Source organism: Lycorma delicatula, chromosome 4 (genome assembly GCF_047948215.1).
Source record: "Lycorma delicatula isolate Av1 chromosome 4, ASM4794821v1, whole genome shotgun sequence".
Lineage (NCBI taxonomy): Eukaryota > Metazoa > Arthropoda > Insecta > Hemiptera > Fulgoridae > Lycorma > Lycorma delicatula.
In genome coordinates, this window is record NC_134458.1 from 18,340,012 (window position 1) to 18,364,940 (window position 24,929).

The 24,929-nt window shown below is 27.5% G+C and overlaps 1 protein-coding gene across 4 annotated transcripts in view; it reads left to right on the plus strand.

Moving 5' to 3' along the window:
• Positions 1 to 23,663, plus strand: part of LOC142323153 (ubiquitin-conjugating enzyme E2 G1-like) — a 55,916-nt gene extending 32,253 nt beyond the window's left edge. For all 4 annotated transcript variants that reach the window (XM_075362426.1, XM_075362427.1, XM_075362424.1 and 1 more), the window contains one exon: positions 824 to 23,663. The gene's annotated coding sequence lies outside the window, so the exon portion shown is untranslated. The remainder of the gene's footprint in view (positions 1 to 823) is intronic.
• The last annotated feature ends 1,266 nt before the right edge of the window (positions 23,664 to 24,929 follow it).

Genomic DNA, 24,929 nt, shown 5'->3' on the forward strand with positions numbered 1-24,929 from the left:
CTTGTTAATTGATCATGTGGGCTTTCTTCAGTTATTGTTCACTATCATTTTTATTAGTTTTTTGATCTCTAAACTGCAACATAATACATGGTGCAATTGAAACACTTTTTACTTATGGTGTAACACGTGTTTTATTTTAACCGTAGGAAATTTAAGTAAATAATGAAATGTAATGTACTCCATTGTTGAATAAGATTATGGAATAATTAAGAATGTGGGAATGTGTTTTAAATAAAGATTAAAGCTATAAAGATAACCAGCTAAAAAAATTTATCATAATACTAGCTATTTTGTTGAGTATTTTAGTCATATGTAAATAATGCACATGCACCATTAACTTGTGGAGCTTCTTATTTCATGGAGTAATAAATTGCTCTGTTAAAGTGTATAATTTGAGCTCTGTGAGCATTGAACTAAAAAATGTAAGCTTTTTATTCTATAGATTGACATTAAATTTATTTGTTTATTCCACAATTATTTGAGCAAGTAAGGAACATTTTTAATCAGGTTCCTGTATTTAGTGTAGATTACCTTTTTACACAGCCTGTCACACTCTCTAGGAAGTAAAATATAAAGTTATTACTTTTAAGAAGTTTTACTTTTAAACAAAAAACCATTTCATACTTTAATAGATTTTGATTATTTTGAAAGAAATTACTCAGTAAAATATAGATTGAATACATATTTGTATTTATATTAATACGGCTCTAATGTGTTATTATCATTGACCATTGGATCAACTTTTTGTCATTTATTGATAAACATTAATTTTATTTTTAGTGATTTGATTTACATGTTTTTCTTTTTCTGATTTTGTGTCTAGGCACCAATCAAAGTCAATAAGTGGACTAGATCTCCGACTAATTAATGCATGATGCAACATCCGAAAGAAAGTGTGAACATGATACTAAGAATGAGACTACATAAAACATAAAGTGTGTACGTTAGCTTTTCCATTATTAGTATTTATTTTGTGTAAATTTGTTGAACATCGTTCTTTTTTTTTTTGAGGGGGATTGTAAGTAGTGAAAAGGAACTTTATATCTGTGTTTGTATGTCAGTTGAGTGTATTATGTATGTGTGTATGGCTGTGTGTATTTCTTGCAGGAGTATTTAATGTTTCATGTGCTGCTCGTATGATGGATAAAAAATTTAATATAAGTAAACGAAAGAACTCATCAACTGAAGAAGTGGCAGTTTTGTGATCGCATACCATTTATTGTTGAATACTTCGTGTTCTTTATTATGTAAGCAGTAACAGTATATGATATTTGTATTATATTATGATGTGACATGTACTGTGATATAATATCGGTACATGATACATTTAGTATATACCTTCATTACTTTACTTTATTATGTATAGTATAATGTGTAATAAAACTACTGAATAATGTATTTTAATTTTCTATATATTAAGTATTAACAGTAAGCAGATTTTGTTTCAAGTAAAACAATGATTTTACTTTGGTTTGCTTGCGAAGATGCTACCAAATGATTACATAGAAATATCTATTTGTAAAATGGTTTAAGCATTACATAAGGTATCTTTATTACTATAATTTAGTTTTATTAGGTATGTTTATTATTGTGATCTACTGATTACCTTTTGCTTAATTGTTATTAAATAATATCCTTACATATCCTGCCCATATATATTATATAAGTATGATACAATTTTCTGGTGTCCATGTCAATGCTGCCTTTAGAATTTTTTAAATTATATTTTTTACTTTATGCTTATTTTAATTTTTTCTTTATGTTCTCTAGGAGGTAAATTGAAACATAATCAGATCATTTTCTAAGCAAATGAGGACTTTTCTAAGCAAATTTTTTTATTCCTTATTAATATTTTTTTTTTTTTTTAATTCTAACCGTATGATTTCTGCCATAATAGTAATCTCAGATTTTAAAGACTTAATTTTTTTTTCAAAGTTCCTTCAATAACCTGCAAATAATTTAAATACCACCAAAACTTGAATTTTTTTATAACTATTGTAACAGTTTCATTGTAAACTTTTATATTATTATTTTACTCTATTAGCTGTCAGTCAAGGGGGGGGGGGGGAGGGGGTTATACAGAACATATTTTTGTTCAGTAATCCTGTAGAAAGTTAAATATACTGCTGATAAGTGAATACAGGAAAATTATAAGAAATTATTAACCTATTCTATAAACTTGGTATCATTATTTAAATTGAATGAAATTTAATTATAATCCATTAAAGAAGAATGACATACGTACCATATTGTAGTAGGTGATATTGTGTTTTAGATGATTTTAATGTCACTAATTTTTAGTATTTAAAATTGTGTTTTTTATTTGAGATCTTACCATTTGATATTGTAAAAACTGACTGAGCTTTTCAGTACATCTATAATGTTCTACAGTTTATTCCATAGAGAAAATGACATTTTGGTTTTAAATGAAGTATGTGTTATGTTGTAATTATCTTGGGCAATTTATGCATAGCTTGAGCATTTGTTGTGTCACTAGAACAGATGATGTGATTATTTACAGGTAGTAAAATGGTGTTACTAGTCTCATTATAATCCTAAAATATATTAAATACATTTAATATGCGTAAGTGCAATCTATTTAGCTTGTTAGTATTTCTGTAATGCTAGCACACTTGGCACAAGATTTCTTTATCTTATTTCTTGTCTCCAATACATAATCATTTCTCATTTATGTCCTTTGAATTATTAGAAGAAAAAATTGTTTGTATAATGTTAAATATGAGTGATTATTTTCCAACTTACTCTGTGCTACTAAAATGTCATGAGTAAAGATTATGTATTGTATTATATGTGTAAATAATAACATTGTATTTATTTATTTTTTATTTTATATGTTCATGACTTGTAATTGTATTATTAATAATTCTCTAAATCGAAAAATAATTGTAATACCTGGTTTTTAATTACATATATTTTTTACATTGTGCCCCTTTATTTGTATAGGACATTTGGTATAGAAAAAAATCAAGTAAGAATCAAAATAATTAAAAAATAATCATATATTTTTCTGAAAGCTTTACATGTAATATGATCAAATATATAATTACAGTAATATTTCAGCTTTCCTCTATCAGTTCTCTTAACTAGTAGTAGACATGCATATTGAATATCTTACCACCAGCTGTTATGTGCATAGAATTGAATTGCTAATGATAAATTTTTGTTAGTAAAGAATTACTTCAAACATTTACCAAAATTTAACCCGATTAATGGTAATATTGTCAAAATTATCAAGAATATTTTTTTTTTGAGATTTTTCTTAAAAAAAATTATAAAACTTCAATTTTTATTTTTCCTGTGTGCCAAATTCCAAGACTAAAGTCTGAAGACAGAAAGTACAGACTTTTTTGGGCCCAATTCAAAAGAAGGAAGAATTGATAATCATCCTGAGATTATTTTTTGTAATGTTACTTAAATTGTGTCATATTAATTAAGCAAATAAATAACATTATTTTCTACTGGTTGTTAGTAAATGAGGAGGTTAGTTTCAAAGATGAATGTGTCCACTTTTAGTAATTTTGCAGAAGTAAAATATCAGCAGTTTGATTGTTAAAGCTCTTAAAATTATGAAATAATTGTCATGAACTGATTATAGTGTGAAAATGATATTTTAACACATAACATGTCACAAAACATGCATATATTTTCAGTGATTCCACTTTAAAAACTGGACTTGTCCGTGTTTGATATCAAAATGTGAATATGACACTTTTGAAACTAGAATTTAAAATAAATGACAATTAGTATGGTATTTCAAACTGTTTTTAATACAGTTAACACTTTGATACAATGTTTAATAAGATTGAAAAATAATAAGGTTGTTCAAATATGATTGAAAAAAAAATTAATAACTTCTGATTGTTACTATTGTGTATTTCTCATAATCTTCATTTCCATGTCATACACTCGCATTCATCATTACTGCTCTCATTATTGTATTATGCCGCATTTTCATGAGATTAAATCACATCTTCTGGAGTATTTTATTGGATTCTGCTAAGTTCACATACCAAATTAATTTGCTCATGTCTTTCCATTCTGATCCAAAATGATTTTGTTATAGCTTGTATATATCTTTAATTTTTTTTTAGCATTAGTTTATTATCACATGGAACACTACATGGATTGAATAATAGAAAATTAAAACCTCTCTTTGTTATTAGACTACCTTTTTGTATATCTAAATTGTAATTTATTTTTCCTAGAACCAAAAGATTATTTTTATGTTTTGTTTCTTTTTATTATGATGTTTTTATATTTTGAGATTTGAAAATGTAGGCGACTAGTTTGTTTTAATATTGCTTTAACTTCTTCATGCCAGTCATTGGCTTTTCAGTCAGCTGGAAAAACTCACTGTTGCGTAATGACCAAAAATGTTTATGATATCTTTCAAATTGAACACTAGTATTCTTTTTATTATGTTATTTTGTTAAAGTTAAGTATGATTGTCCAGTTACAGGATAGACCGATTCAATTGTTTTGACAGTGCTTGCTCGCTGAACTAATCTACCGCTTACCTAACATTACTACCACCATCACATTCTTATTTTGTCCCAGGCAGTCATCTGCTGCAAGGTGAATAGTCTTTATCTCAGGAGTTATTTGACCACCCTGCATTCTACACCAAAGTTCATTGTAGATGGCTGATGCTATTTGGTGGGATGATTTTTGCATTTCATTCTTCCCAGGAGTCTACATTGAAATATTATCTTTGTTCATGCAGCTTTCTGGACGGTAATAACATCCAAATTACAGTAGTGTATCTGTCTGGAGTAGTATGCTATCAGATCAGCAACTTTGGGAAGGACAAATTTTTTTTGTACATTAAATGATAAGGTCTTCTCTTTTTTCTTTGATGAACTTGTAAAATTGTTTGGCTTGTGTTTTATGTATATTTTCCTTGTTAATAAAATTGTGTAGCTTTTCTTTGTCTTTTTCTACTTTTAAGTTTTTCATCTTGCACTATGGAAATTGAACATAAATCAGAAATTGGTACTTTGAAACTCATATTATAGTTAAAAACAAAGATCTTTCTAGAATATGATTCCTTTACTGGTTTTCTATCGGTACAGAATTATTATACATTTTACTTATTCTACTTATATTCAGTTCAGAGTCTAAGTACAGTCTCTTTCTTCTAATGTAATGTGATTAAACAGCTTTGAAACTTTTAATGAATTTTATTACAGATTCACATTTTGATCGGAAAAATGTTCTTTACAATTACACCCCCTCTTGTCTCAATAGATACTTTTGCATCAGATTTTTTAAAAAGCTAAAACACTCCTATGGTTCTGTGTTTTGTAATTCATAATATATTAAGAAATCTTTACCTACATACCTGTATTCTATTATTTGCTTTGTTGACGACAAAGTAATTATAATTTACAAGTCTGGAAGGCCTATCTTTTTTCCTGCTTCTAAATAGCAAAACTACACAACAGCATTTTAAAATAAAAGCATCCTGCTTTGATTTTTCTGTGATGGCATAAAATGCATCATGGAACTTTTTTACATCTACCATCTTCAGTAACCTGCAATTTTTAGTTTTGCTCAAATGCTTACAACTTGGATCAGGCATGGCCAACAGCTTTTGCCTCTGGGCGAAATTGGAAAGAAAACATTTTTCACGGGCCGAACAAAATATTAAAATTAAAAAATGTTAAATACAAAAACTATTCATTTAAGTAAACAAAATTTTATTATGGAATTTGTTGTACTTTTGTTTATATTCATTAAATAAAAAGTTTGTTCATAGATATAAGTTGAGCTGACGATTACTAAATATTTCTTGGCAAGTTTTTTTAAATTTCTGTATTTTCCATTATTCAATTGCTTATAAAAAAGCTAATATTGAACAAATTTTCATGGGCCGCATAAAACATGGGCCAGATCCGGTCCACACCTGACTTGGGTACGACATGGGTATGTTGGCCACACCTGACTGGGATACTGAGGCATAGATTTAGGCAGATATCTGAAACAAACTTAAAAAATTTGCTAGGAAAAATTTACTTAAAGTTAAATTATTTTTATCCAAAAAAATTACAATGAAATTGTAAATCATACGTACAGATATCATTTCTTCCGCTGAAAAAACAAAAATAAAAAAAAATGAAAATTTGAAACTATTTCTTTTCAAAAACAAAATTCAAAAAATGAACATTTTTAAGCCAAAATCAAATACAGAGACATTGTTTCTATTTATGTAAAACATATATTGAAAACAAAAAGTCTATTTATAAAATTTAAACTGTTTTAACTTGTTAAATTCTACAATATTTCTAATGTTTTTTTTTATATATATATATGAATAAAACTGTTTTTAACTAAAAGATACTGATATCTAAAAAGGTAAGACACTACATTTCTGTTAGGGGAATCTGTTATTAATTTAGAATTCTGTTTAAAAAAAATAAATGTTAAATTTATGTAATAGACAATAGATATACAGTAATAGATAATAAATGTTTAAGCGTTCCATATAATAAGCAAAAAATATAAAAATTTGTTAGAAAACTTACGAACCTGATTTCATTTATTAAACAAACTCATATAATTAGCAGGGGTAGTATAAAGTCGTTACCACAATTTTGGTTATATTTGACAGTTATAAATTTTCTGTCACAAATTTAACATCTATTAGCGTTTATATTGCATGTTGACTTAGTGATTCAACATATTTTCTTTAATTATATATTTGTTTTGAAAGTAATTTTCACCTTATATTTCACTATGACTCGTATTGTCTTTAAGTATTCAACATTATTTCAAGGTTTTAATTTTTCAACATAATGAAAATTCAGTTTTTTTTATGGAATGTAGGTTTTAACGCAATATTTTTACTAAAGGATATAAATAGAAAGTAATATGCATTTTTTTTGCATTTCTTTTTTTTTTAATAACAGATCTATTGATTATTACCTAGTTTTACATTGTTAATTACTATATTTTTTATATATAAAAATACAATTTAGCATAGTGTCTTTGATGTTCTAAATGTGTTATGATAAAGAATGTGATGTGCAATACATATCACATTTACAGAAATAATACAATTCTTTTGATTTTTTGTTGTTTAATAAATGAAATAAAGATATTAAGAAATGGTATCTGCAAGACTCTTACCATACAGTTTACAGTTTCATTGTAATTTTTTTTGGATACCACTGTGTTCTGTTAGTTTTTTATTTTTATTTACTGATTATCTTATGGATTTATTATTAAAATTGATTGCCTTTCTAGAGCAAACAAATGTACATTTTTAACTAGAACTGTCATCATTGTCATCTTTTAATAAAGATTTTTCAACTTTTTTATATAAATAACGAGGGCAGTCTAAAGTTTCTTGAGCAAGCAATTGCATTTCTTCACTATCAATGCATAGCATTTCATTGTTTAATATTTCACACATATGTCTTGTTGGAAGTAAGCAAATTGCTTCAGCAGGTATGTAAGGTTACAAAACTAGGTTTTGAAGAGAAACCAAAAATTCATTTAAGTGATAAATTAAGTCCATATCTTTAGAGATTTTACGTACTAATTGATCACATGTCCATGTCATAGATTGCTTTTTAGGGTTTTTTCATTATAGTTGATGTGGGTAACACATTTAGGATTTGACCGCATTCGTTTAATGTTAATGTTTTATTGTTTATATTATCGTTGGAAATTAATAAATGCTCAGAATTGTAACCTGTTATGGCAAAATAAGCTTCAGAATTATTGCTATGTTTTGAAGTACCACACAGAGCAGAAATCACATTTTCTATTTTAGAATCGCTCATCTCCATCTTTGTAGTGCAAATTTCTACTTTTTGTTGTAGCAGTTTAAATGTTCTTCTTGCACAACAGTATTCACTTCTTCTACTTACCATGCACCACTTGAAAATTCTCTCAGCTTCTAAACAACTATTGGATAGTTTTTTCTGGATACTGTGTACCTATTTTTTTCCAAAATAAGCTTGAAAAAACTTTTCTGATATTTTTTTAATACGAAATGTTGACAGAATTTGATTTTTGCATAAGGCACTTACTTCTGATTGTGTAATTTTTATTTTAGGCTTTTTTTTGTGTGGAAGATTGTGTTTTGTAGTTTTGGATTTTTTTCTAGGTTTCTCATTTTTTAATGTATTTTTCTATTTTTTCGATTGATGAAAATGACAATTTCAGAATCTGTATTGTCAGAATATTCCATTTTGATAACTTCTTGAAAATAATCATTTAAATGCTAATTTTCATCATTGGTATGATTTTTATTGATCTTTGGTTTAGTGCACAGCAATTGATCATCAGAACATGCAACTGAATTTTCATTTGTTGGAAAATGTTGAATTATGTGATTCTCCAATATTTTAACTAAGTGATCTTGCATTGATTTATGATCGTATGTTATAGTTACTGGGTCGACGCCACAAATAATTGATGTAGCAAGTGCCATAGCAAAGACTCCGCAATCGTTATAATTTGGTTGTTGTTGAACTTGCTGAAAATGTATTAAATTTCTATCTAATTGATGATATAGTTTTTCAATAATTTGAATTTGTTTGTCAGTTAAAAAAACATTGATTTAATGAATCGTAGACATGCAATAATTCTTTGTCGTAATGTGTACAAATCCAATGATAATCTCCATGAAGTATCTGAATATGTTTTGATTTTCCAGAATAGAATTTATTTTGTTTAAATTTTGAAGAACTACTGGATCATAGGTAAAAAGCTTGATCGATTATGCAGTAATGAAGTAAAAACTGTCACTTGATCAGTTCTTGTCCAGTTGTCCAGGATCAATTGTTTATCTCTTGGTGCTAAATATTGTAATATTAATTTTTGTCTGCCTTGGCATGTTAATTGTTGCTGATTATCTCTTTCAAGTTCTATAGGCAGAGGTAAAGTTTTATTGTTTGATTTGGAGACATTGTTTTTATGTTTCTTGTTGCAAATGTTTTCACTATTAGCAGGAGGTTGAAAATATCTGTTTTGGAATCAACTGTTTTCTCAGGGAATATATTTGTTGTTTTTTTGGTGTGGTCATTATTTCCACAATTTGTATCATCAAGGTCACCATCATGATCTGCCAAAATAGAAAACTTTTTTTTGTGCAGATATATTCTTTCATAACCTGTATTCTTGGTTTCTTTAATTCACGTGAAAAAAAAACTTGAATTTATCTCCTTTTTTTTTTACATCATTAAAATCAATCTATGTCTTCAATTTATATTATTTCAAAAGATTCTATATTTTTAACATCCAAATCTGCTTGATTAGCATTTTTTAAATTTTCGTTGGTGTTAAATTGGTTGATCCTTGTTTATAACTTTTCATGTCCATTATTAAAAACCGTAAATGTATTTGCTGTTTGAGTTTGTTGCATACTTTTACTTTTCTTAGGTATTTTGTCAAATACACTCTTAACTCTTTCATCAATAGCTTTGTATCATCTACACAAAGCTACATTTAATGGTAAAACTTCACGGTAAGGAAACTGAGGATCTTGGGGAAAATGCTCAGTGCTAGTAGTTTTGAGTATTTTAATCAAATGATCTCTCATTCCACTGTGATCATATCGAATTTTATGTAGTTTAATATCAAACACTAATGAAACTGAAAATACTATGGCATAAACCCCACAGTTGATAAAATTAGGCTGTTTATGCACTGCAGGAAATTTAACGAAGGTTAAATTTTGATAAGGAAATAGCTTTTCCAAATATATTGACATTTCAACTGTTAGCCTTCCTACATTTAAAGAATAGTAAATGTAAATATTCTGTGTGTCATAATAGCAACAGACATAATGTTCTGGCTAATACATGATTTGTATATAATCTGAATCTTTCCTCACAGCAGTGATAGTTTCAGGATTTTCCCACGAGCATATCCATGGAACTTGTATCGAGTTTTTTTTTCAAGCATCGAATTGAATGCCGCAAAATGTAATTGTTCTGATTGTTCGTTATTACTTATCATCTGATAATCTGAATCAGGCAAAACCTCATCGTACAACACGTTTTCTGAGTCCATTTTCAATATGATCAAAGTACTGAAAGATATATTTACAAGAATTATTTATTTAAGTAAGAAAGTTTATATAAATATCTCAAATTTGTTCCAATTGTGAAAATCTAAATTAATTAGTGCCAACGGTAGAATTAATCTTAAGTAGAATTATTAAAGTCACAAAAAATGTTTGACAGTTTACAAATTACAAGTATCTTAGATAATCAGAGCAATAATCTGTTCTACTTGTACCTAACCTCAAACTGCAACAACAGATTTTGTTGTTGCAGATCATTCACTACTGTATTCAACGTTTGCTTCAAATGGCAACCGTTAAATGCAGTAGATAATAATGTTTAATGATGAGTTCAATTTAACGAATAAAATACTGTAAAATAGTGATATACATTGAAAAAATTGATTATTAAGATGAGAAGTAAATTAAAAAAAAAATTGATCAAAGCAATGAACTTTTTTAATCTAATTGTTTTGCTTTCATTACAATATTGTAAGCAGTAGCTTATATAAAACATATTTTAACAATATTTTCTTAGTTTTACACAATAATATTCAATCTTTGTTATTATATCATTTTTCTATTCTTGCTTAATACTTTGTAAATAAAAGGCGTTGTTAAATACTGCTACCTAACAACACGATTCGTAAACCACCTTTTTGAGGAATAATTACTGCTACCTAGCGGCACAATTCATAAACCACCTTTTTTTTTTGGAGGAAAAGTGACATATTCGAGTCCTGCAGTTCATTAAATGGAATAAAAAACATTTTGTAACAAAATTTGAGGTATTTTTTGAAAGTATTCTTTATTAAAAATTAATTGAACTGAAATATGATGTTTTCATATTTATTTTTTAATTATTATTCCCATTTTCATTTCACTTTTAGATAAAACTGTAAACATAATACATTGACTTCGCCATGCCGTCCAGTTCTGTGGACTCTTACCGGCGAAGTCTAACAAACTTCTTGATTTAGAAAGTAAAATATAAATTTAATCAAAAAAATTATGTATATAGGCTTATTTATTTATTGTTCACTTTATATTTCATGCTTCTCAATGGATCTCTTCCACATAATTTTATTTATTTTCCTTTTTCTTGATCTGCAATCAAATTTTTAATAACTAAATTGTTGTCCATTAGGAAATGGTTAGGCTCACTTCTTTTACTCATTTTTGATAAAAAAATAAAAAAACGGAGCAGAATTTATAATAATAAATCACAATTGCAACGAACATGTGTATAGCACTATAATTAAAGTGAAAAATCAGCCGATCTCATAGTTTGCTTGCGATTGGCTGCAATGGACTTTGCCATATTTGGTAAGAAATGTTCTCGGGACTTATCCAATGTTTAAAAGTAAGGTGGTTTTATGAAACTATTTTACTTATGTTGTCTGTTTTTGAACATAACTGATACCACTATGTAAAATGGCTTTAAAAATTAGGATGGTAACATAACCTCATTTTTGAAAAAAATAGACTTGTCCATCTTTGAAACTGGTTTCCTCAAATACTTCAATTAAAATATATATATATTTTTTAAGTGCTGTTAATTTATGTAAGAAAATTACCTGTTACAATGGAGCAGGAAACTATGAATAAATCATTGATGCAACGTGTAATTATATGTAATTTATTTTTAATATCCTGTATAATAGCTTATAACGAAGCCCATGCATGTATAAAAAAAATTAATTAGTATTTCTGCTTTACTATTATATTTACAATCATATGATGCTTAAATCTTTCCAAGAGAGCTGCTGAACAAAAGCTGTAAATCAGTTGGAATTAGTTATTACAAAGTTAATTTTTGTTACTGTCTTATGGTGTTAATATAGTGGATATAATTAATAAAAAGATATGCTGTTACATCTGTTTTATTTAAGTTTTAAAAAGTTCTGAATATATCTTATAGAAAATTAATAATTTTTTTTATTATACATTATAATTTTTTCCCCCTCTTGACAAACAGTCCATGAAGTGAGGAAAATAATTCAGCTTGTAGAAGGTAATAGAAGAAAGTCATATCAAACGTGTGTGCTGGATAGGGATACTAAAACTCAATAGTAGGTGACCATTCATCTGTGGAAAACTGCTGTGTGCAACATTACCACATCTATTTAAAGTTTATTGTAACTATTAAATATGTTAAATATTTTAGTCTCTTTTAATATATCCATTTATTTATAATACAAAATAGACATTCTGTGTTGTAAGTATACTCAAGTCTGTATCACTAATTTCATTATATTCATATTGTTCCTGATTTTATTTAGATTAAACTAAAAATAATGATAATTAGATAATTACTAGCTTGGAAGAGAAAGATGTGTATCATATTAAAGTGCACATGAAAAGGTTTTTTTTTTTATTTAGAAAAATTATTGTGCATATATTGTAAAAATTGAAATTTAAATGTTTACTATTTATAAAAACAACCACTGATGGTAGTGGTAAACACAAATACAAGTGCAACAGAAACTCCCACATTTTGAAGGTTAATTTTAAAAAACCTATTTTGAGTTTTAAAAAAAATCGCTAAACACATATAATGAAGTTTTTATAAACTAAGTTTTGAAAACTATAACACTCAAACATTGAATGTCATTGGGAGTATATTGTCAAAGACTTACTTGAAGTTATTCAGTACTCTGGCACATCTTGAATGGAATGGTGGCAGTTTCTTGCTCTATCGCATCCTTTAAGTGATCTAGACTTAGAGGACAATATTTCAAAACCCTTTTCTTTTAAGTATCCCCACAGAAAGAAATCACAAGGGGTCAAATCTGACTGTCTAGGCCATACAATGTCACCTTGTAAAGAGATTAGATGACCAGGAAACATGTATCAAAACTGCAAGCGAACGTCGAGAAGTGTGAGCTGTGGCTTCATCCTGTTAGAAAGAAAGATCTGCTGAATCTTTAAGTTCATTTACTCTTGGCGGCATAAAACCTTAGCATCTATATATCAATCTGAGGTAACAGTAATTGATACCATTGTCTTAAAAAAAAAATAAGGGGCCCCATACACTAATTTGTCCTATTGCACACCAAACAGTAATGCGAGGATTGTGCATCTGTTTTTGGTGAAGTTTGGGAAGGATTTTCTCAGCCCAGTAACAAACATTTTGTATGTTTACTCTGCCAGAAAGGTAGAAATTGCTTTATTGCTAAATAGCACAACTGCAAGGGGGATCTACTGCCAAAATTCATTACAAAACTTTTACGATTGATGCAGTCCCTCTCGCTTAATTCTTGCTTGACTACCATTTTATAGGGATGCATTTTAAGTTCCCTGTGGAGAATTGTTTGTACACTCCAATCAGAAATCTCCAGTGCAATTGCACGTTTACATGTAGGAGATTGCTCAATGGATGCTTTTACCGCCTGCACATTTTCTGGTGTTATAATGCCTGATGGTTTTCTTTTTAGTGTTGATCCACTTTCCTCAAGATTAGAAATCCAATTGCTAAATAGTTTTCCTATCTGGAATGGTGGCATATCAACTGAGACTGAAGCATACACACAAAAGGCTTGCCGAGTTGCAATCACAAATTCATTGTTTTTGATAAATGCTTCAACAACAAAACTGTGATTTTTCCCATCCAAGCTGTGGTAAAGACTAAAAATGGCAGGACCACTGTTAACTAGTGAGACTCTGCCTGTCTTTGTAACCCTAATACTTACAGCACAGTGACGTTTTCAAATGTGGAAGGTACTTCTGCTGGACCTTGTGTAACGATTAAAGAAAAGCCATTAAAAGTAAGTCTTGAAACTAATGTCACAACTGCAGTGTTACTGCTATGGACACTGTTAATATTGTCAAAACTGTTGTTTGTCACTAATAGGGTTAATAATAAAAAAGTATTGTTAAATAAATTTTTCTTTATATGTTCAACTATATTTAAAGTAATTATAAATTATTCAAGTTTTTCAATAAAAGTTCTTGAATTATTGAAGTTGTAAGTGATGTGTATGCTTGTTTACCAGTTTTGTGTAAAATAAGTTAAATTCTGCCGTATTTATGACTGGTTTGAAAAGTGAAAATTCTGTTTCTTCAAAATTATAAAATTAAACTTAGACCTTAAAAACTTAAGAGTTTCTCTTAACATAAAGAATCTATTGTTTAGGAAAATTGTTCGAGATGGCAGTTTTTTTGTTACTTTGTCAGTGCTAAATCAATAAAAATGACATTTGTTAAACAACACATATTGTGCATGCGTGTGTGTGAAAGGATTAAGATTTAGGAGAGTATCATGAGCTGGCAAAAGAGCATGGTTTTACTTTCAACTCTACGGCATGAGATACTGTATAACTCCTTTAAAAGTTATATATATTTTCTACTGTGTTTATTTTGAAGATACCCTTCTGATTTTAATTACTCCAAGGTGGCAACCTAGGCATAAGAGGCGACCTAAATAGTTAACATTAATACAGAGAATACAATTTATTTCACTATCCATCAACAGCATTATATAAAAAAAAATCATGCATTAATTATTCCCCATGAAGAGATGGGCTGGTCTTCGTTACTGTAAAATATTTCTCTGGTGTGACAACATAGGTATAAGAGACGACCTAAACAAACATTTTTAATTTTTTCTATAGATACAGAAAATACAAGTCTAACTATTCCACAACAACCATTATATATATATAAATGTAAACATGTAGTTCTGCTGGCAAGTATTGTAAAATTACACGTAGGAACAGATGGTATGTCGTTCCAATGTACTATGGACATACTTCTTTCACATACAATGCTGAGGCTTTTAAATTTTTTTTACCATCCCTTAGCATGGAATGACTGGCATAAAAATTGAACCTTTTTCCCCATGTTAATAGATCTCTCTGAGGTTATATGTTTTTGTACCTCTAAGCTTGTGTTTATAAACTTTTTGATATAAAAAAAGGTTTCTTTTATTAACTAAAGTAAGGTCATCATTTAAAAATTCTGTTTCCAATATCTTCAGAATCTGGATTTCGTATCTCATCCGCATCGCTACTGCTACAGGCCCCATAAATTTCTGGTAGAAGACATTTCCAGTACTTACTTATGATTATGGATGATATTTCATTGCATGCCTTAGCCACATTGTAAATTACATCTCTAATTATAATTTTTTTAATTAATTTAGACAAAGTTACATTAGCGTGTTTTTTTTTCTATTAGAATTAATCATAATTTCTTCTGGTATACCACCTCTTTAATAATTCTATAACCCCTTGATCTTTAGGTTGGATCAAGGGTGTTACAAACTGAGCCCTAATGTTGTCTTCTGCAATCTTGTCAGAAGAAGGATGACATGAAGCATTGTGTAGGAATAGCACAGCTTTTTCAGATAAATTTAATTTTCTTATATGTTTTACTTTAGGAATGAATTCATGGTGAAACCATTCTTTAAGTAAAGCACTCATTTGTGCATTTTTTGTGCTGTATAATATGCTGCTAATGTATTTTTAATGTGTTTCAGCGCTCTCTGATCTTTAGACTTTTCTGATAGAAAATGTAGAAGTTTATGAGTTCCACTTTCATTTTAGTTATTCAGTCTTTTGAGTTTTTATTTCCTGGAGTAACATCATTCATCCTGAACGGCAATCGATTAATTTGGCAGCGACTTATATACAAGCCCCATCTCATTGACATTATACAGTACTAAACTAAGGTTTTCTTCATCTGTGATTTTTTTTTTATGAAATTGATAAATTTTTCCTCTGCAAAATGGTCTGCAGATAATATTTCATCAGATATACTTAAGGTATGGACTCCATGGCACTTTTTCCTACAATGTAACCATCCTTCACTTGCTATAAAGGAGTCGTTAGTAGTACTACTGCCAGAACCATTTGCTGAAGCGACTTTTCCATTCAAAATAATGGTTTTTTCTTTTAACAGAGGTCCACTGATAGGTGTTCCTTGTTCTCTTTCTTGAAGGAACGACATTCATAGTGCCTTTTCTAGTAAATTTAACACAGATTTTTTAAGGTGCACTTTCAACTGAAGAACCACCTGACTGCCTTTCTGTGTATAATGTGCTTCAATCTGTGAATGATTTTTTCTCCCAATCTTTAGCCATTGTTTTACCAACACCTAAACCTAATGCCACTGATTGTACTAATTGGTCTTTATCTAATTGTTCTAACACTTTCAGTTTAGTTTCAATCGAAGCTACCACATTTTTTCTTTTGCAAATCATAACTAAGTCAACGTAAAAAGTAAACTGTAAGGAATTTTAAAGGTTACCTAAAACTAAAAAATTTTCATCTGTTCCAATTAAGATAAAAGCTCCCTGGAATCGTCCCATATTATTTACTGTTGTATTGCATCAAAGGACTTTCACCCTTGTGGATAAATTCCATTCTTACAGTAAATTAAATACAGCTGATGATTCCTCCCTTCCATTACATGTTGATAATTTAGGAATTCCTAAAAGTTTTTCACTTTGGTCATGCGTAATTATAACGGGTAGCTTTTCTACAGAGAGCTTTTTTGTTAAGGTTGGTAATGTTTTTCCATCCTACTAAACAGTTATAAACTTCAAATTCTTATGTGCTTTCAAATTTAATCTTCTTCAATTAGGCGTAGTCGCCTTCATTTTTGAGCTGAAAGTTATGAAATTATGAGCTTTCAAATTCTATTTGATGTCATAAATGTATACGTTTCAGTATTATATTGAAAACCAATTTAGTAATCATTGTGATTGTCAGAAGTTAAAATTTCATTCAATTTCATCATTCACTAATATTTTTGCAGAAAGCATATCTGTAATGAGGAAAAAATATGATATCGTAGATATTTCTAAACTTCAACTCAAATGCGGCAAAGGGTTCCCTTTGTTTAATCATCCTGCAGTTTCGCACAGATTATTTTTTCACACAATATTATTTATGCTGCTGTGACCAACAAAAATCGGAAATTGAACAATGAGGACCATCCTAATGTAAAGTTATCCACAGAATTCTCTCTGTAATTATTTTTCACACATTTTTAGTAATTTGTTTTTAATTGTTAGATTTGATAAACAAATTATATTAACTATATTTTATTAGTAGTTTTACATCACTAGAAAACAATTATTGTTTTATTTATATATATCCCCAATTGTAAATTCTCAATAGTAAGGATGGAAATTTGTGAATGTAATACAGCCTAAAATGTTTATCAAGTACACATAGTGCCATTTCATTTGACAGCTATTTGTGTTTGTTATTTGTATTTTTATCTAATTTATAAAAATACATGTTAACTTGATTAGCTATGTTATTGCTAGTAATTATTTTGCAAGTAGCAAAAGTTTAAGTTAACTTTTGCAGCCTCAGCTTGGATTCGCTTTCTTGGCCGAGTCACATGCTTTTCTGAAGCGCCGAGGCCCAAATGCGTAATTTTAGGAATAGCAAGTCAAGTTTTATAAATATAGTTTATATTTTCTGTAAATAAAGTATATTTATTATTTTATAAATAAATTTTGTAAAAAGTATATCTTAATATCTTAGTAGGTAAAATTTGTATTGCACATTTCTGCGGCAAATTGTGCTAGTATTGTAATTATTGAAATTATTAAAAATGTACAGTTACAATTTAATTAACTAGCATTGTGTCTAACTGTTACTGTTAATTAACAATCAATTTCATTTAATATTTAGTTTATGGTTGTAATTAACCGTTTAAAAAATACTTTTAATTGTAATTGTAGATGATATTATTCATTCAGATATAAATTTATGTACATGTCATACAAGGTACATTTTCAAACACTTGCTCATTGAATAATTTTTGACATGCCTCTGCTACTTATTTAAATGTATTTTTAACCAATTTTTCCCATATAACATAAAATATAATTTTATAATTGAAGGTAAGATATGAAAGAATATACTTTGATAGTCCCTAAAACATTAATCTACAGTTCCATATGTTAGTACAGACCATTTGACTTTGTAAGTAATATGATTTTTTTATGTAATCTAGAACACTGCAGTCTTAACTATTCTTTGAAATTGTGTGCACACTCACCTACACCTGTTAATGACTGCTTTAACACGCATAAAAACCCAGTAGTATTTCAGTCAGTAGTAGTTTTATATATAGTGTAAGATTTTAGTTATATTGTGTCCTTAAGATTTAACCCTTTGACTCGTGTTTATTCATGTTCATAATTAATATTTCTTAACTTTGAGATATGTTAATGTTAAATTTTCAGGTTTACAATAAATATACTGTGAAATCTCCCATTTCATTTATTAAACTTCCTAATCTGATTTTTAATGTGCATTTTGAATTTAATTTTGTGTTACATAATACCTGTTTTTTCAAACTTTGTTTATCATGCTGTGTACATCAGTCTTCCTGTTATGTTCAATGTGTGATAGCTATAAGTAAAACAAATATTTTTCATTTTGTTTCCAATTTTTCCATTACGTACTTTAATATTTTACAAACTTTTTTATTTTGGCTTTTCTATTACACAAAGTAAGGTCATTGTTATACCCCATTACTGTGGTTGTAATAAGCTTGCGTTATGTTATTCTACATTAAGGAAATTATGTTAAATATTTTTTATTAAAGTAAATATTTAACAAAATTATTTACATAATTCGTTTTATTAACTTTATTACCTGTTACTATCAAGTGTGGATTTTTTTTTTACTCCTTTGGTCATTTTTTTCTTACTGCATTTGCAACGTCAATGCTTACACCAGTTAATTACAAAAATTATATTTCTTTTTTTATTTATAATTCTGAATTGGTAAATTTATTGAAGTGAGTGAATATTTACAAAATATGTTTTCACATGCTTTTTCCCCTCCACTCATAGGTTCTCATGCACATACCTGCATAGTTTTTAGAAAGATGCCCTTTTCTCCTGAAAGTGAATTAAAAATGTAATAATGTATATCTGCTAACTTCTAAACGATCTTACTTTACGTAGAACAGTCGCATTTACTACATTTCTTACTCGATTATATATTAGAGAAAATAATGTTATATTTTATAAATATATATATATATATACTATAATGCATAAATCAACTTGATCCACCCAAGTACAGAATTAAGAAACATCTTACCTTATTTTGTTATTTTTTTACAGAGTACTTTTGCGGGATCCCGCATCATCAGTTGTATGTAAAAAAAAAACTTTTTGTGTAATTACATATTAAACGTAAAAAATATTTAAAAAATTAAAATACTAACACATATGCAAGGCATATAGAGTCAGTCAATTGAGTAACGTGCATGTGGCCAGCCAAATACAATACTGATGTTATTTATTTAAGTAAATGAATATTCTATGTAATAGCATATAAGCAGCTTTTATAAGCAGACTTCCCTCAAAATCTGTTTGTAGGTTGATCAAGTTGAATCTTTGCCTGTATATATATATATATATATATATATAAATAATATTTTTTTAAATTGGTATTAACATCAGAGATAGAATGTTTATTGTTTATAAAATGATAAAAGTTAATCTTCCATTTTTTTGTTTAATATGTAATTATAGAAAAAGTTTTTTACATGCAACTGGTGATGCGGGATCCCGCAAATGTATTTTTGTAGAAAAACAACAAAATAAGGTAAGATATTTCTTAATTCTGTACTTGGGTAGATCAAGTTGATTTACATTTTATATTTATTAGTAAAGAGGTGATATGGGTCTTAAAAGGATTCATTTTAGAAAAAAAATATATATATATATAAAAAAATATTTAAGAACATCAGCACTGATCATAAAATTCAAGAAACAACTAAAAAAAAAAAAAATCAACTACCAGAAAACAGACTATTGAAGCTTGTTTATGATTGTGTGCGTCCCTAAGGTCATCGGTTATAAAAATATTCAATATTAGATTAATATCAGACATGGTATGAAGTTTTCTTCCATTTTTAACACTATATTGCATTCTGTAAAATCATATTGGGCAGTATTCTGTTTTACATGTGAAAACTTTTTTTTTTATTTAAAAATCAACTTTTTTATCCTATCAGATGAATTTTTTTTTAAATTAAAATTATATCCTTTTTTATTTTAATTTGCAAATTCTACAAGATTTTGCTTTTACAATAAGAAATATATTACAAAAGATTTAATGCAGTTTTTCATGCTACACTTTATATACATGTGTTCGGTATTGTTTTGTACTTAAAACTGATAACAGCAGCCTGTCTCCAAATACATAGAATTGGTCAGAAGATTTCACTCGTTTCAATATAACATTAATAGACTAAACTCTTGAACCCTTATGAGCAAATACAGGATGTCTTCATTGTTTTTGCATGTACTGGGCCAATTTGGAGTAATTAGTAGATACACAAATTAAATTATTTCCTTATTAATATTGATTATGTATTTTCTAGTAAAAAAATTATATTTAATGTATTTTTTTTAAGATTAAGTTAAAATGTATATTGAGAAGTCTTTATTTGTTTTCTGAGATTTGTTTAATTATCTCTGTTTTAAGATAAAGATTTTTTCAATTTTTTTCTGCTTGTTATAGAGTTTTATTTGTATGTTTCTAAGAGAAAAAAGTTTGAAATTGATGTAAATATTGGTGCTTATTTTGTTGTAATTTGCATTCCAGTATTATAAAATTTTTCTTCTTAAAGTTTTAATTTATTTATTGTTATTTAACATTTTGATCATATTGTTATAAAAAATATACCATACTGGATCATATCGGTATAAAAATAGCTATAAATTGTTTACACATGAACATTGCTTGCCAAAGGATTCGTGTTTTGGTAAATTAGTTTTAAAAGAAATAATGTCTTAAGTAAATTAATTTTAATCATGTGAGAAGTTTAATTTTGGTTTAGTTATATGTTTTTCAATTCAGGATATTATATTTTGTTATTGTTTAATTTGCTTGTATGCTCCTTTACTTCGGTATAAGTTTAAAATCTTGTAAAATTCAATTTGTTGATATAATTTTTTACCTACACCCATTCAGTATTAGAAAATTATATTTTACAACTTTGTTCCAAATGATATTAAAATCCAATGTAGATAAGATAATGGCAGTAATTCAGATTTTGTAAATGTTCAGTTTTTTTTTTTTAAGATAATAGGTTTTGGGATTACTTTTTTTCAGTAGTTTTATCTAATCTTACTACAAGTATTTTGTATGTATCATTTTCATAATCATTAAACATAAGTTTTTATAATTATTACTGTTTTGTTGCGAGTATCATGATAAGTGTTTCATATTCAGTTCGTTTTTCCTACAATTTCAATGTTTTTAAGCTCTTTTGTTTATGTATTTTTTCAGTTTGTGTGTAAATAAACAGTTGTGATTTTACTTTAAATTTATCATAGAGTATTGTTTGCGTGGTCAGTTTCTTTTATTATTACTTTTCAATTAATTTATTTTGTCATAGAACTTATTTATAATTTCATTATTTTTTTGCCGTTAATATTTTTGTTTTAGTTTTTGATTAATGCAACTCATCAGTCAAATTACTGATTTAATTTCAGTTAAATACACTTTCAAATGTTAAACTAAGATTTTCAAAACTAAAATTACAATGAAAAAATTATGAAATGTTTTTTCTTTTCTATCTTTTGATCTGGTTCTTTTTTACTTTTGTACTTTAAATGAAAATGTTTTTTGTCAGTTTGATGCCTTATATAATAAATGAACTCTTATATAAAGGGTTCAAATTTGGCACTACTTGTTTTCACTATATCCATCCAATTCTCCCCCCCCCCCCCTTGTGTTCCCATTTTCATTTGATTTGTACCAGATTACCCGATAATGAATACTCTATATGGTGTTAGTTATTTTGTAGGTTGCTGTTTCTTCCAAATGGGTTTTTTCCATGATCAGCTGTATAAAATTAGATCAGAAAAAAGTTTATATTCTTGTTTTTTTTATTTAATTTTTTAATTCTTTATTTGTTTATTTTTTTGCAAACGTTATTCTGTTAAAAGAGGGAAAGTATGGAGATTTAAAGGTAGTTTGTATCCCAAATTTTTCGTAGCAAAAATTTAATAAATTTTATTTAAAAATAAAATTATGAAGTTTTTTAATACGAAACATCATTAAAAATAATTGATTTGTTTACATAATGTTAAATACACTTAACGTTTTTTTCTTCCTTGGATATCAGAATTGTAAGCGTAATTAAATTAACTTGTTTTTCACAAGGTGGAAGTCCAGTAATTATCAATACAAATAGTATAATATGTAAATTTGTTAGTTTTGTATAAATACATTTATTTTAGTTACTCGACATTGTTGGTGTTTCCTGCTTCACTAAAATAAATTTACTTGTAATTTGGAACTAATTTAACAAGATACATTTGTTCACAAAATTTTATTTATATCATTATTGTATTAATGATACATTAAAGTTACAGCATTAAACATTTTTTGTTTATAGTATCAAATTTTCAGAAAATTAATGTTAATTTTATCATCAGCAATGTGATTAAATGACTTCATTAAGTTCTAAATTGTGAAATTGCAGGTTTTTTTATAAATTGTCAGTGCCCTTAAAATTTGAAATAATAAAATTATAGCTCTTTTGAAGAATTATGCTCAATGAATTTGCCTCATTATTTAATTAAGATAAAAAATTTGTATAATATCTTGTTTAAAACATCACTTAAATCAAGTATCTGTTTTTCTAATGCTGAGTTATTCAAGAGCTAGGAGAGTTAATCATTTCTGGCCGCTTGAACTATTTCTGAGGAAAGAAACTTTTCTTGGGTCATGACTTAGCCTTGCACATTGTAAACAAGCTGGAAAAAAACTTATTTTTAACATTTTTTTTTAGATTAACATATTCCTAAGTTTTTTATATTGCAAACTATTATGAAATACCAATGATTAATGATGCATATTTTAATGTAAATATTCTCTAGTTTTTAAATATCATGTTTTTTTCTATATTAATTCAATGTACTATGTATTTTATTGTAAATCTATGGTGTTTTTTTAAGTAAAATTTTTTTATCAGAACAAATAAAAAATTATTAAATATTGAACAATTAATGTGGTGTCCAAGTACACATTTTTCTGTAAGAAGAATATACAAAATTATTAATAAAGTAATAATGGGAATTTGTTATAAAATCGGTTTGTTATTAAAAAAAATATATATATATATATATATATATATATATATATAAACAGAATGTGTGTTTTAGTTCAGTTAATTATAAGTGTTCTATTGCACAGTACTGTTCTTTATAAATAGCTTCTTCAGTCATCATCACTGGACACAAAACTTCCAATACCTGACTCAGGGATATTATGCTGCCGATGGGAATTTAATCTGTTGGGTTTTGTGTTTATGTCTTTATTTATTTAGAGCTGAAGTTGGTATTTATGAAAACAGCATTGTAAGTTCAGAATACTTCTTGCACATTAATTTTTTTTCTCTGGAAAATTTTATATCATCTAAAATATGAAATCAAGTATTTTGCTGATACACTGTAAACTTGTGCATTGTTAAAAGCTATTGTGTGAAATGAATTGTATTTTAGTGGTTTTTATAAAAATATTTGTAAATATTTTTTTGTGTTTTTTTTTTTATATAGAATTAATAATAATGATGACATTTAAAAGATTGTGAAATTTAATGCCTAATTTTACTTTATTAAAGAATTTTTATTGTATGTGTATTTTTTGTTTATAAAATTAACAAATTTCTCAATATTTATTTTGTGGTGTTATCTTTTTGTCTATAATTAATTGTTCTTGGTAGACGGTTATTTATATTAAATTTATATTATTCTGCTCGTGTGATAATAAAACTGAAACTGTATTTATAGAGGTAGTTGTATAATAATTTATCAGATGACATACAATCATTACATGTAGATGGAAATGTTTCTTTTTTATAATGTGCAGGCATATTCAAGTTTTATTTTACAACTTATTATGTCCTGAAGTTGCACATGTAGTGATCTGCAGCACCCATCCCATACTTTAGTGCCGTGTATTAACTACTGATGTGTTATATTATCTACTTACATTACCTTGTTGAACCTTTAGTTTTATTTATCTCTTAGTGGCATGCTGTCTGCCATATAAAAAATGAAAATAGCATTATGATCAAAGTTTTGTACTTAGATAAATTTTATGACTGACAACCTAAATCTGAGTCCTCCACAGAGATGTTACCCACGAAAATCATGTCAAGTGAAAAACCAGAACAAATTTTAAAGAATTAAAGCAGTTATGAAGACTGATGGAATTTGATAGAGGCTGTGGTGATTGGAAAGATAGTAGCGATTGTGAGTTATACAATGAATGTGACACCAGCGATAGCAAAACAGAAACTCAAAACCTTGAATATTAATAATAAGCTTTGTTCTAAATAAGGTTACATGTTCTTTAAAATTATTATTAGTCACACCAGGAAAACTAAAAATTTCTTTTTTATGTAACAAATCATTTTACTGAAAATTGGAAAGAGGAAATAACTTTTTCTGTTATTTTTTTCAGTTACTAAAAATAAGCATTACATTCAACCTAGAAATGATAACAAAACATGACTACCATAAATCCGTTCATTTGCTCTTGATTGTTTTCATTTATGAGACCTGATGGTAGCACATTTGTGTCATTAAACATTTAAGACTAAAGTTGCTTAATTGTTGAGTTTTTTATCACCTTTAAGTAGTACCAAATATGTTATGCACATTTTGTAGGAAAGATTGTAATATATGTTCATTTTATTTAACAGTACCATTAACAAAATCAGGATTGTACTTCCTCAATTTTAGATTTGAAGTTAAATGAATTGGATTAATACATTTTTGCAATGAGATTCCTTTTCCTTGCAGTTTTTCTGCCAACTATTATATGAAGTGTACATGTCCCAAAAATTTAATTCACCATCAATGAAAGTGATCCTTTGAACAACCTCACAGGCA